An 11066-nucleotide genomic window follows, 5' to 3' on the forward strand; every position below is an offset into this window, starting at 1 on the left:
AAAGATGTCTTATCAAGTAGTGGAGGCAGTGGGGAGGTTCAGTGTAGAGCTGAGCTCAATTCCTGATCAATGTACCTCACGCACAACTACTGTTCATCCATCAGTGGAGGCTTGAATGTTGCTATGATGCTGAAGATGTTTCAAGATTAAAACTGACTAGGAAAAAACAGCTAGTGTTCAACTTCTGAAAATCAACCAATGAAAATCATGTGGATTACAATGATCCAATCTCAACCAATCATGAGACTGACCCAGGATTGCCAGAATTTTGTCATTCCTGGGGCCACCATGAATCAGGTTCAACTTAACAGTAGCTAAGCATACCATCAAATAAGTTACCACTGTGGATAGCCTTCTCCTAGAGTCAGCTGTCTAAATTCAGACTTCTAACGTCCCAATTTGTGAGAGAATGAATTTCTGTTTGTTGAAGACATCTATTTGTAGTATTCAGTTGTAGTAACACTAGATAACTAAGACAGGATTTGGTTTCAGAAGAGTGGTGTGTTGCTCTAATAGATACCTAAAATGTGGGAGGAGTTTTGGAATTGGGAAATGTGTAGAGGTTGGAAGAGTTATAAGGTGCCTAATGGTAAAAGTCTAGATTGCCTTGAAGAAACTGTTGATGGAATTACAGATATCAAAGGCAATTCTGGTGTCAGCTCAAAGGAAGAGAGGAGAGCTGTAATACCAGAGGTGGTGCAGATGGCAGGAAGCAGCAGCAGAGAAACAAGGGCAGCAGAACTAGAAGAGCAGTATGAGATGGCACAGGAAGTAACCCCGGGAGAGAGAAATTGAGGGTTTTTGAGCAGGAGGCTTTATAGTAGAGTGGAGAGCCTTTGGGCACCTATCAGTAGAGCTAAAAACCTTTGTAACACATACCTGGACAGGGCAGGGGCTGGGCCAACCCAAGAGGACTGAAAGGCCGAGAGACCAAAAGCCCAAGGAACCAGAGAGAAGAAGATGAAGTGACAAGGAACACAGGAAGCAGAGCTGCCTCAGTCTCAAAGTGTAGGGCCACAACCTTTGGGATCTTAAAGTGTGGAATCATAGCCTGCTGGGTCTCAAAGGCTGGGACCACAGCCATCTAGGTTGCAAAGAGTCAGATCTGCATCAACTTGGTTTCAGAGGGTGGGACTGCCATTCATGAGTGCCAGGTAAATGGGGCCAAACTGCCCAAAACTAAGGGGATGAGGCTGCCATGACCAAGGAGCAGAAGAATGGGGTCTGCCTAGGCCAAAGGGATGGGGTCACTACTCAGTTGGACTAGGAGAGTGGGGCCACCCAAAGCTGAGGGATCAGAGTTGCCATCCCAGTGGGCCATCAGGAGCCTCCACCCAGAATCCAGAGAGCCTGGCTAAGATCTAGAGTCTGGAAGACAGGGCCACTACCTAGATGGTCTCAGAGAACAGAGGATTATTTTCAAGCCTTGAGAGGTAATGTAAATTGTTCTGCTGGATTTTTTACTTGCATGGTGACTGTTATTTCTTGTTTCTCTCCAATTTTTCCCATTTATAATGGAAATATCTACCTTGTGCCTGTTCCACCATTGTACCTTGGAAGCAGGTTTCAAAAGTTCATGGATGAAGAATTTTTCCACAGGTTGGAATTTGGACTTGGAGCCAATTTAAGACTTTTGGAATGATATGATGGGGAGAAAATGTTTTATATGAGACAGAGACATGAACTTTTGGAGGCCAAAATGTGGAATGTCATGAATTGAATTGTGTCTCAAAAAAAAATATATGTTAACTTGGCTGGGCCATGAATCTCATTGGTTTTGCAGTTATATAATGACATAATCTGGCAGTTATATAAAGATGTTATACTCTGTTATGAAGTGATTTGATGTGATCAACCAATCAGTTATAAGGGGTTTAGGGGTGTTCAACACCCTTATTCAGGTCACAGCTCTGATCAAATGTAAGGGGAGTTTCCCTAGGGTATAGCCTGAATCATCTTTTATCTTACAAGAAATAAAAGGACAGAAGCAAGCAAAGAAAGCGGGAACTCAATATCACCAAGAAAAAAACACAAAGGAGCCCTGGTGTCATAGTAGTTAAAACATTTGGCTGCTAATCAAAAGATTTACTGTTTGAAACTACCAGCTGCTCCCAGAGAGAAAGATGTCACACTCTGCCCCCTTCAAGATTGCAGCCTTGGAAACCCTATGGGGTTGTTCTACTCTGTCCTGTAGAGACACCATGAATCAGAATTTACTCATCAGCAATGTTTTGGTTGTGTGTGTGTGTGTGTGTGTGTGTGTGTTTAGCCAGATCTTAATACCACTGTAATTCTGGGAGACAATGTAGAACAGGATTCAGAGCTACTGCAACCAAGGTGTAATGCAGCTGGGGTACTTATTCACCAACCTCGATCAGTCATTGATTGAGGGCTAATTCTGGTACATTAACTTTCTACTTGTCTGGCTTTCTCTGTACCTGGATCATGCACAGTACTGTGGCTATAAAAAGAATTAAAATAAATGCTCTTAGGCAGAAACTCACAGATGTTCACAGTAAGCAGCCTCCAGTGTGTGGAGATGATTGTTCAAGGGATAGGAATAGGGCACCAACAGTATCTACAAAGTAGTGATCAGTAAATTCCAGACAATTTACATTCAATCCTGATAAGAGAAAGACAACCAAACCTGCTTCATAATGTCTACAAAGACAAGGAAGTACAGAATCAGAACATGAATACAATATACACTCTTTGCAGATTTCAAAGAAGGAGAGGGAGATAAGGAAATCCAGACAGGAGGAAAAGCAGTGTTTGCAAGCTTCAAGGTAGAGAAGCTTTGACAGTTATTGAGTTGCCCATGGAATATTAAAGCTCATGTATAACAGGGATGCTGCTAACCAACATGTTTTGCAGGAGGGGTCTATCTAATATTCTAAAGCTCCACATACTTACTTGCAATGCATTGGCCCTGCCAAGAGAGAAGAGTTCCCTGGACCACAAAGAAATGGAGACTTTGAGCTTTTGCCTTTAACACAGTATTATGATCCAGTGCTTCTCAAACCATCTATGGTGAAGGAGCAGTTATTCTGACAGATTGATTTCCAATTCATCAGGGCCTGATATTTTGTCAAATACAATTTTAAAAATTAATGAAAAATATGTGATATTTAAGAATCCTTGGATGATGCAAACATTTAATTCACTGAGCTGCTAACCATAATGGTGGAGGTGTGAGTCTACCCAGAGGTACCTCAGAAGAAAGGCCTGTTAATCTACTTCCAAAAAAATCAGCCACTGAAGCCATATGGAGCACAGTTCTGCTCTGACACACATGGGGTCACAATGAGTCCAATGGCAACTGTCTTTTTTATTTAAATGATATTTTAAAAAGATATTTTTTTAAAAAAGCAAGCCCCCCCCCAATTATTATGATTAGATACAACAGACTAATTTAATCTTTCAAGTTACTCTAAAAGTTTGTAAACACTTTTCTCAATTTTTAAATTTATCTCAAGGACTGCAGAACAGTACTGCTCTGTGGACCACACTTTGAGTATCACAGCTCTAATCAACTGAGCAACAATGATTAAGACCTCTATGAGCACTGATTCTTGCCCAACACATGAAGAATTATGAAAATCCTTCCCTAGAAGTGCGGAAGGAGCTCTGGTAGCATAGTGGCTAAAGCACTTGACTGCTAACCAGAAGGCTGGCGGTTCAAACCCACCAGCCACTCCTCAGAAGGAAGGTTGGGCAATCCTACTTCCGTAGTGATACTGCCTCGGAAACCCAAGGAGGGGTCGCTATGAGTCGGGGCCGACTCGACTGCACACAACAACAACAACAACAAAGAAGTGTGGAAAGGGTGGGATGGCAGAGTTCTGTTTTTGTCATCCATTTACAATTTCCAGTGGAAAAATGTGTGGGTTGGCACCATTATGCCTGCACCATTTCAGACAAATGAAAGGCTTGTCTCAGTAATTATGGGGTGGGTATATTCAGAAACATACATCCATGTGTATGGGATTGCATACAGTAGTATAAATTAAGGCAGAACATTTAACACCCAGTTCCTTTTCTGAGGTTCAGTATTGGTGTATGGTGTGGGATTAGAAGAATAGGGATCTTTTCTGGGATTAAAAGGTAACACTTCCAGGAATAAATTTATGGGACTGACAAATCCTTTTTGAACTCCACCAGAAGAAAAAAGCTTAGATACCAATTTTTTTTTTTTTTTTTTTAGATATTTGGAAGGCCATCATACAAAGACCAGTGACTTGCCTGCAATGGCAAAAATAACATCATCCTTAACCATTTTAGCAACAGGGGTATTGGCAGGGGACTGGGGTGAAACACAGCTGCAATAGCAAAGCTGGTCAAGAGTTTTATGACTTTGCTAATTTTCTATCTGTTCTGGGAGTAATAAATGTGCCCTTATAGATATTCATGTTTGCCCTGAAAATGCAAAGACCTTTTAAATGGCACAGAAAAGCCTTTCATTCTTGAGTCATGTAATTCATGGATGATTTTCAAAATGTCATGTTTGAACTGGGAAAATAACATTTCTTGAATTAATCAGCCAATTGCTTCAAGAATATGACTCAAAGGATATAAAAATCTCAAGCCTGATTTTTTAAAAAGGAAAAAATGTTTTTTATTTTTTTTTTCTATGCAGCCAAGTTTATTTTTCACAAAGGTCATAACTAAATCTCAGGTTTATTTGCCATGGACAGGAACAGTCTAAATGAAGTATGTCTTTAATTCCTTAGTGGAAGGAATATTAACAGATCTTAACAGGCACACTTTAAATTTTTACACCACCAGACATACAGCTTAGATTTGTCTAACTGACCCTTCTTTATTCTCTCTATTCCCAGCTTCCCCTATACACATACCTTTGGAGAGCTCAGCAAATGGAGAGGTTAGAAATGAAGAAACAAAAAGAAAGGAATAAAACACCCAATATCTCCCGGGACAAAATTCAAAATTCTCTTTGGAATCTCAAAGGGACATTCTGCCCCTGTTGTCAACATAAACAACGTGAGGTTTTTAACAAAAGGGAAAAGAGGGGTACTCACACAGAGGATGTACCTTTTCCCTAACAAGCATTCTCATCTCCTCTCATGGCAGACAGGACCAGGAAGAGATTTCCAAAGGACTCCAGCCTCAGATTCCTCAGGATCTTGGGAATTCCTCTGGTCAAAAAAGAAAGAGATGTTTTGCACTGATGACTGTTGAGGGCACAAGTTTTGTTGAGAACATTCCAGGGTCCCTACCTGGAGACCCCAGTGAGTGGTGGCCAAGATCACCTGTTCCACATCCCAGGAAACTCCACCACTGATCCATTCTTGAATGATCTCTCCTTCTTTGCAAGTTATTATAAAAAGAAAGGGTGGGGAAAAAAAAAGATCCAGAACTCGGAAAACAAAAGCTAGTTGCTACCTACTTCCCAGCAGCAAATGTACAAAGTGAAGCTTGAACTAGAGCTAGCTGACTCACTTTTTGTTTCTTTCTTCTCCACAATCTCTACACCAGACCAATCACTTTCCCCACTGTTTTCTTTCCACCCCCTCTACTACCCAAATCTTTCATACAATTGGCCATTCTTGGAACCAACCTTTTTATTTTTTACATTCTTAAGCATTTTATTGAAGTATAATGTACATTCAGAAAAGTGCACATGTATGGTGGCATAGTGCCTAAAGCATTTGACTGCTAACCAGAAGGCTGGCGGTTCAAACCCACCAGTCACTCCTCGGAAGGACAATTGGGCAATCTACTTCTATAGTGATACTGCCTTGGAAACTCAAGGAGGGGTTGCTATGAGTCAGATCCAATTCGACAACAATTTTTTTTTTTTTTTTGTATCATAAGTGCATGACTGAATGAATTTTTACAAAGTGAACATACCCATGTAACCAACACCCTTGACCAAGATCAAGAAGTAGAACATATGTGTCACAAAGGAGCTCTTTCATGGAAATGTTCTATATCTTGATTACAGTGGTGGTTACACAATGGTACACATTTGTCAAAACTCATCAAAATGTACATTTTTAAAAAGTTAATTTCATCATATGTAAATTTTATCTCAATATATATGACAAAATAAATAAACATTCTGACACTTCCATGCCCCTCTTCTGGTCAATACCCACTCCCCTAGAAAAGAAATCAGGGCCATAATTCTGGTATTGTAGACAGGGTTGCCTGGGTTTAAACTTCAAATAAATGGAATCTAGGTCATATGCTCCTTAAGGTCTAGCATCATTTAGCATTTTAATGAGATTCTTCTTTACTGTTGCTTGCAGTTATAGATCATTCAGTCTCATCACAGTTTATTATTCCAATATGTGACTATACCACATTTTTTATTTAACAATTGGATTTGTGGGCATTTTGGTGATCTCCATTTGGAACTTCTGTAACCAGTACTGTTATTAATATTCTCATTGTTGTTGTCACTGTTAGGTGCCATCTAGTTGTGTCCGACTCATAGCTACCCTATGCACAGCAGAACAAAACACCACCCAGTTCCATGATCCCTGCTATACTTGAGCCCATCACTACAGCCTCTGTGTCAGTCCATTTTATTGAGGGCCTTCCCCTCCTTTGCCAACCCTCCACCTTACCAAGCATGACATCCTTCTCCAGGGAAATCTCCCTTCTGACCAAAGTAGGTGAGACAAAGTCTGGCCATTCTGGCTTTCAAGGAGCATTCCACCTGCACTTCCTCCAGGACAGATCTGTTAGCTCTTTTAGCAGTCCACGGTAGTTTCAGCATTCTTTGTCAGCACCACAACTCAAAAGCATCAATTCTTCTTTGGTTTTCCTTATTCATTGTCCAGCTCTCACATGCATACAAGGTGATTAAAAATATCATGGCTTGTGTCAGGTGCAACTTAGTCTCAAGGAGACATCCTTGCTCCTCAGCACTTGAAAGAGGTCCCTTGCAGCCAACTTGCCCAGTGCTATACATTGTCTGATGTTCTGACTGCTGCTTCCATTGATATTGATTGTAGAACCAAGCAATGTGAGGTCTTTGACAACTACAATCTTTTCTCCATTTATCGTGATGCTGCTTATAGGTCCAGTTGTGAGGATTTTTGTTTTATTTATATTGAGATGTAATCCATACTGCAGACTGTATTCTTCATCAGTAAGTGACTCAAGTCATCCTCACTTTCAGCAAACAAAGATGTGTCATCAGCATATCGCAGGTTGTAAATGATTCTTCCTCCAATCTTGATGCCACATTCTTCATATAGTCCAGTTTCTCAGATTATTTGCTCAGCATACACATGGAATAAGTATGAGGAAAGGACACAACCCTGATACACTCCCTTCTTGATTTTAAACCATGTAGTGTCCCCTCATTCTGTTTGAACAACAGCCTCGTGGTCAATGTACAGGTTTCTCATGACCACAATCAAGTCTGGAATTCCCATTCATCTCAATGTCATCCACAATTTGTTATGATCTACACAATCAAATGCCTTTGCATAGTCAATAAAACACAAGTAAACCTCTTTCTGGTATTCTTTGCTTTGAGCCAGGATCCGTCTGACAGCAGTTATGATATCCCTTGTTCCACATCTTCTAAATCCAGCTTGCACCTCTGGAAGTTCTCTGTCAATATACTGCTGTAGCTTTTTTTGAATTATCTTCAGTAAGATCTTACTTGCTTGTGATATTAATGATATTGTTTGATAATTTCCACATGCTGTGGGATCACCTTTCTTTGAAATGGGTCCAAATATGGATATCTTCCTGTCAGTTGGCCAGGTAACTATTTTCCAAATCTCTTGGCATAACCCAGTGAGTGCCTCCAGTGTGGCATCTGTTTGTTGAAACATCTTAGTGGATAGTCCATCAATTCCTTCACCAATTCCTTCAGTGCAGCTTTGACTTCTTCCATTAGTACAATTGGTTCTTTATCATATGGCAGTTCCTGAGATGGATGAAGATCTACCAGTTTTTTTGGTACAGTGACTCTGTGTATTCCTTTCATCTTCTTTTCATGTTTCCTGCATCATTTAATATTTTTCCCATAGACTCTTTCAATATTGCAACTCGAGGCTTAAATTTTTGTCCTCAGTTCTTTCAGCTTGAAAAAGCATGTTCTTCCCTTTTGATTTTCTGACTCCAAATCTTTGGACATTTCATTATAGTAATTGGCTTTGTCTGCTTGAGCTGCTCTTTGAAATCTTCTGTTCAGCTCTTTTATCTTGTCATTTCTTCCATTTGCTTTAGCTATTCTTATCTCAAGGGCAAGTTTCATAAACTCTTCTGTCATCCATTTCAGTCTTTTCTTCTTTTCTCATCTTTTTAGTGACCTCTTGCTTTCTTCATGGATGATGCTCTTGATGTCATCCCACAATTTGTCTGGTTTTTGGTCATTGGTGTTCAATGTATCAAATCTATTCTTTAGATGGTCTCTAAATTCAGGAGGGATATATTCAAGATCATATTTTGGTTCTTGTGGATTTGTTTTAACTGTCTTTAACTTCAAATTGAACTTGCATATGAACAGTTGATGGTCTGTTCCACAATCAGCTCCTGGCCTGGTTTTGGCTGAAGATATTGAGATTTTCCATTGCCTCTTACCACAGATGTATTCAATCCAATTCCTGTGTGTTCCATCTGGTGAAATCCACGTGGATAGCCACCATTTGTGTTGTTGAAAAAAGGTATTTGCAATGAATAAGTCATTGGTCTTGCAAAATTCTATCATGCCATTTCCAGTATTATTTCAGTACCCACAGCCGAATTCTCTTCATTTCCAACTTTTGCATTCCAGTCACCAGTGATAATTAACATATCCTGATTACATGTTTGGTCAATTTCAGACTGCAGAAGCTGATAAAAATCTTCAATATACTCATCTTTGGCTTTGGTAGTTGGTGCATAAATTTGAATAATAGTTGTATTAACAGGTCTTCCTTGTAAGCGTATGGATATTATCCTATCACTGACAGCATTGTACTTCAGGACAGATCTTGAAACATCCTTTGTGATGATGAACCCCACACCATTCCTCTTCATATTGTCATTCCCGGCATAGTAGACCGCATGGTGGTCTGATTCAAAATGGCCAAAACCAGTCCACTTCAGCTCACTAATGCCTAGGATATCAATCCTTATGCACTCTATTTCATTTTTGACAACTTCCAGTTTTCCTAGATTCATGCTTCATACATTCCATGTTCCAATTTTTAATGGATGTTTGCAGCTGTTTCTCCTCAATTTGAGTGGTTCCACATCAGCAAATGGAAGGGTCGAAAGCTTTACCTTATCCATATCATTAAGGCTTGTTCTATCTGATAATGCAGCTCTTTCCTGGTCCTATTTTGAGAGACTTCTGACCTAAGTGGCTTATCCTCCTGCACTGTATCAGACAATGTTTCCAGGCTATTCATAAAGTTGCACAGTAATGTATCAGACAGTGTTTCTCTGCTATTCATAAGGTTTTCCCTGGCCAATTCTCTTAGAAGTGGATGGCCTCTTCCTTCTTCCTAGTCTGTCTCAGTCTGTAAGCTGTTGAAATCTGTGCACCATGTGCAACCCTATCAGGTTTGAGACACTGGTGGCACAGTCTCAAGCCTCACAGCAACATGCCACCACAGTAGGACAAACAAGAAATAAGTTTGTCTCCCTTAGCTGTTCAAAACCTCTCTACCCTCCCCACCCTCCTCTTACATAGATCCCTGCCTCTTTCCTGCCACTTGGGAGGGGTTTTGCCTGGGTTCCTGGCCTTACCTGGATCCATGCCTCTGCTTCTTCACTCTGTGTGGGTCAACCCCCCCCCCAGCTTTTTCTCTGCTTTCACCAGTTTTCTCACCACTTGGGAGGGCTGCAGCCTGGGTTCCCAGCCTTACCTGAATCCCTGCCTCTGGGTTCCCGGCCTTACCTGGATCACTGCCTCTGCTTCCTCACTCTGTGCTGGTCCCCCCACCTCCAGCTTTTTCTTTGCTTTCCCCAAATTTCCTATCTCTTGGGAGGACCATGGCCGGGGTCCCTGGCCTTATCTGCATCCCTGCCTCTGCTTCCATTCTAGGGCATATCTTTGATACTCATATGTACACATTTCTCTGGATTAAACACCCAGGAGTGGAATTAGTTGGTCACAGAGCATGAACAAATCTTGTAAATATTGGCCAAGAGTGTTCCAAAGTGGTTATACTGGTTGATGTTCTGTCCAGAAGTGTTTGAAAGCTCCACTTTTTCATCAATCTTGGTTCCATCCCATCACTAAGCATTTCCTGACCATTCTGTTCTTTGATTCCTTAGTTCTTTATATTTAAGTCAACACACTTGTATTGAACACTTACTATGTGCCTGCCACTGTGCTCGTGCTGGGAACACAAAAAGAAGCAGACAGGAACCCAGTAATCAATGAATAGCCTGGTTGTGGCAACTATATAGTCACTCAGATGACGGTAATACAGTGTGATAAGTCCATGGGAACAGATGAGGTATGGTTAACTACAGGAGTTGAAAATAATTTGCCAAAGAGTTGTTACCACAAACAAATCTGATTATAGCAAGGATCAGCAAATTCATGAGAAAGTAGAAACACTTATCCTCTTCTTTTGGAGATATAAATTAGAGGGCAATTTGGTAATACCTAGTAAAGCTGAAAGGAGCTCTGGTGGCATAGTGCCTAAGGCATTTTACTGGTAACCAGAAGGTTGGTTGTTCAAACCCACCAGCAACTCTGCCAAAGGAAGACTGAGCAATCTAATTCCATAAAGAATTTCTGCTGGAAACCCATAGGGGATTGCTATGAGTTGGAATTGACTCAATGGCAGTGAGTTTGGTTTTTGGTTTAGTAACGCTGAAACTGTCATGTAGTAGGATCCACCAATTTCAAACCTATTGGTATTTTTGTATTATGAAAAATGAGTAACAACTAAAATGCCCACCCTGTCTCCACCAAATGATTACTCTGGCATGGATCATGAGGAAGGGAAATTTCATCCTAATCTATGTTGTTGTTGTTGTTATTTGCTGTCGAGTCGGCCCCGACTCATAGCGACCCCTCCTTGGGTTTCCGAGGCAGTATCACTATGGAAGTAGGATTGCCCAACCTTCCTTCCGAGGAG

Source organism: Orycteropus afer, unplaced genomic scaffold, assembly GCF_000298275.1.
Source record: "Orycteropus afer afer isolate SDZICR_OR568_19922 unplaced genomic scaffold, OryAfe1.0 scaffold00158, whole genome shotgun sequence".
Taxonomy (NCBI): Eukaryota; Metazoa; Chordata; class Mammalia; order Tubulidentata; family Orycteropodidae; genus Orycteropus; species Orycteropus afer.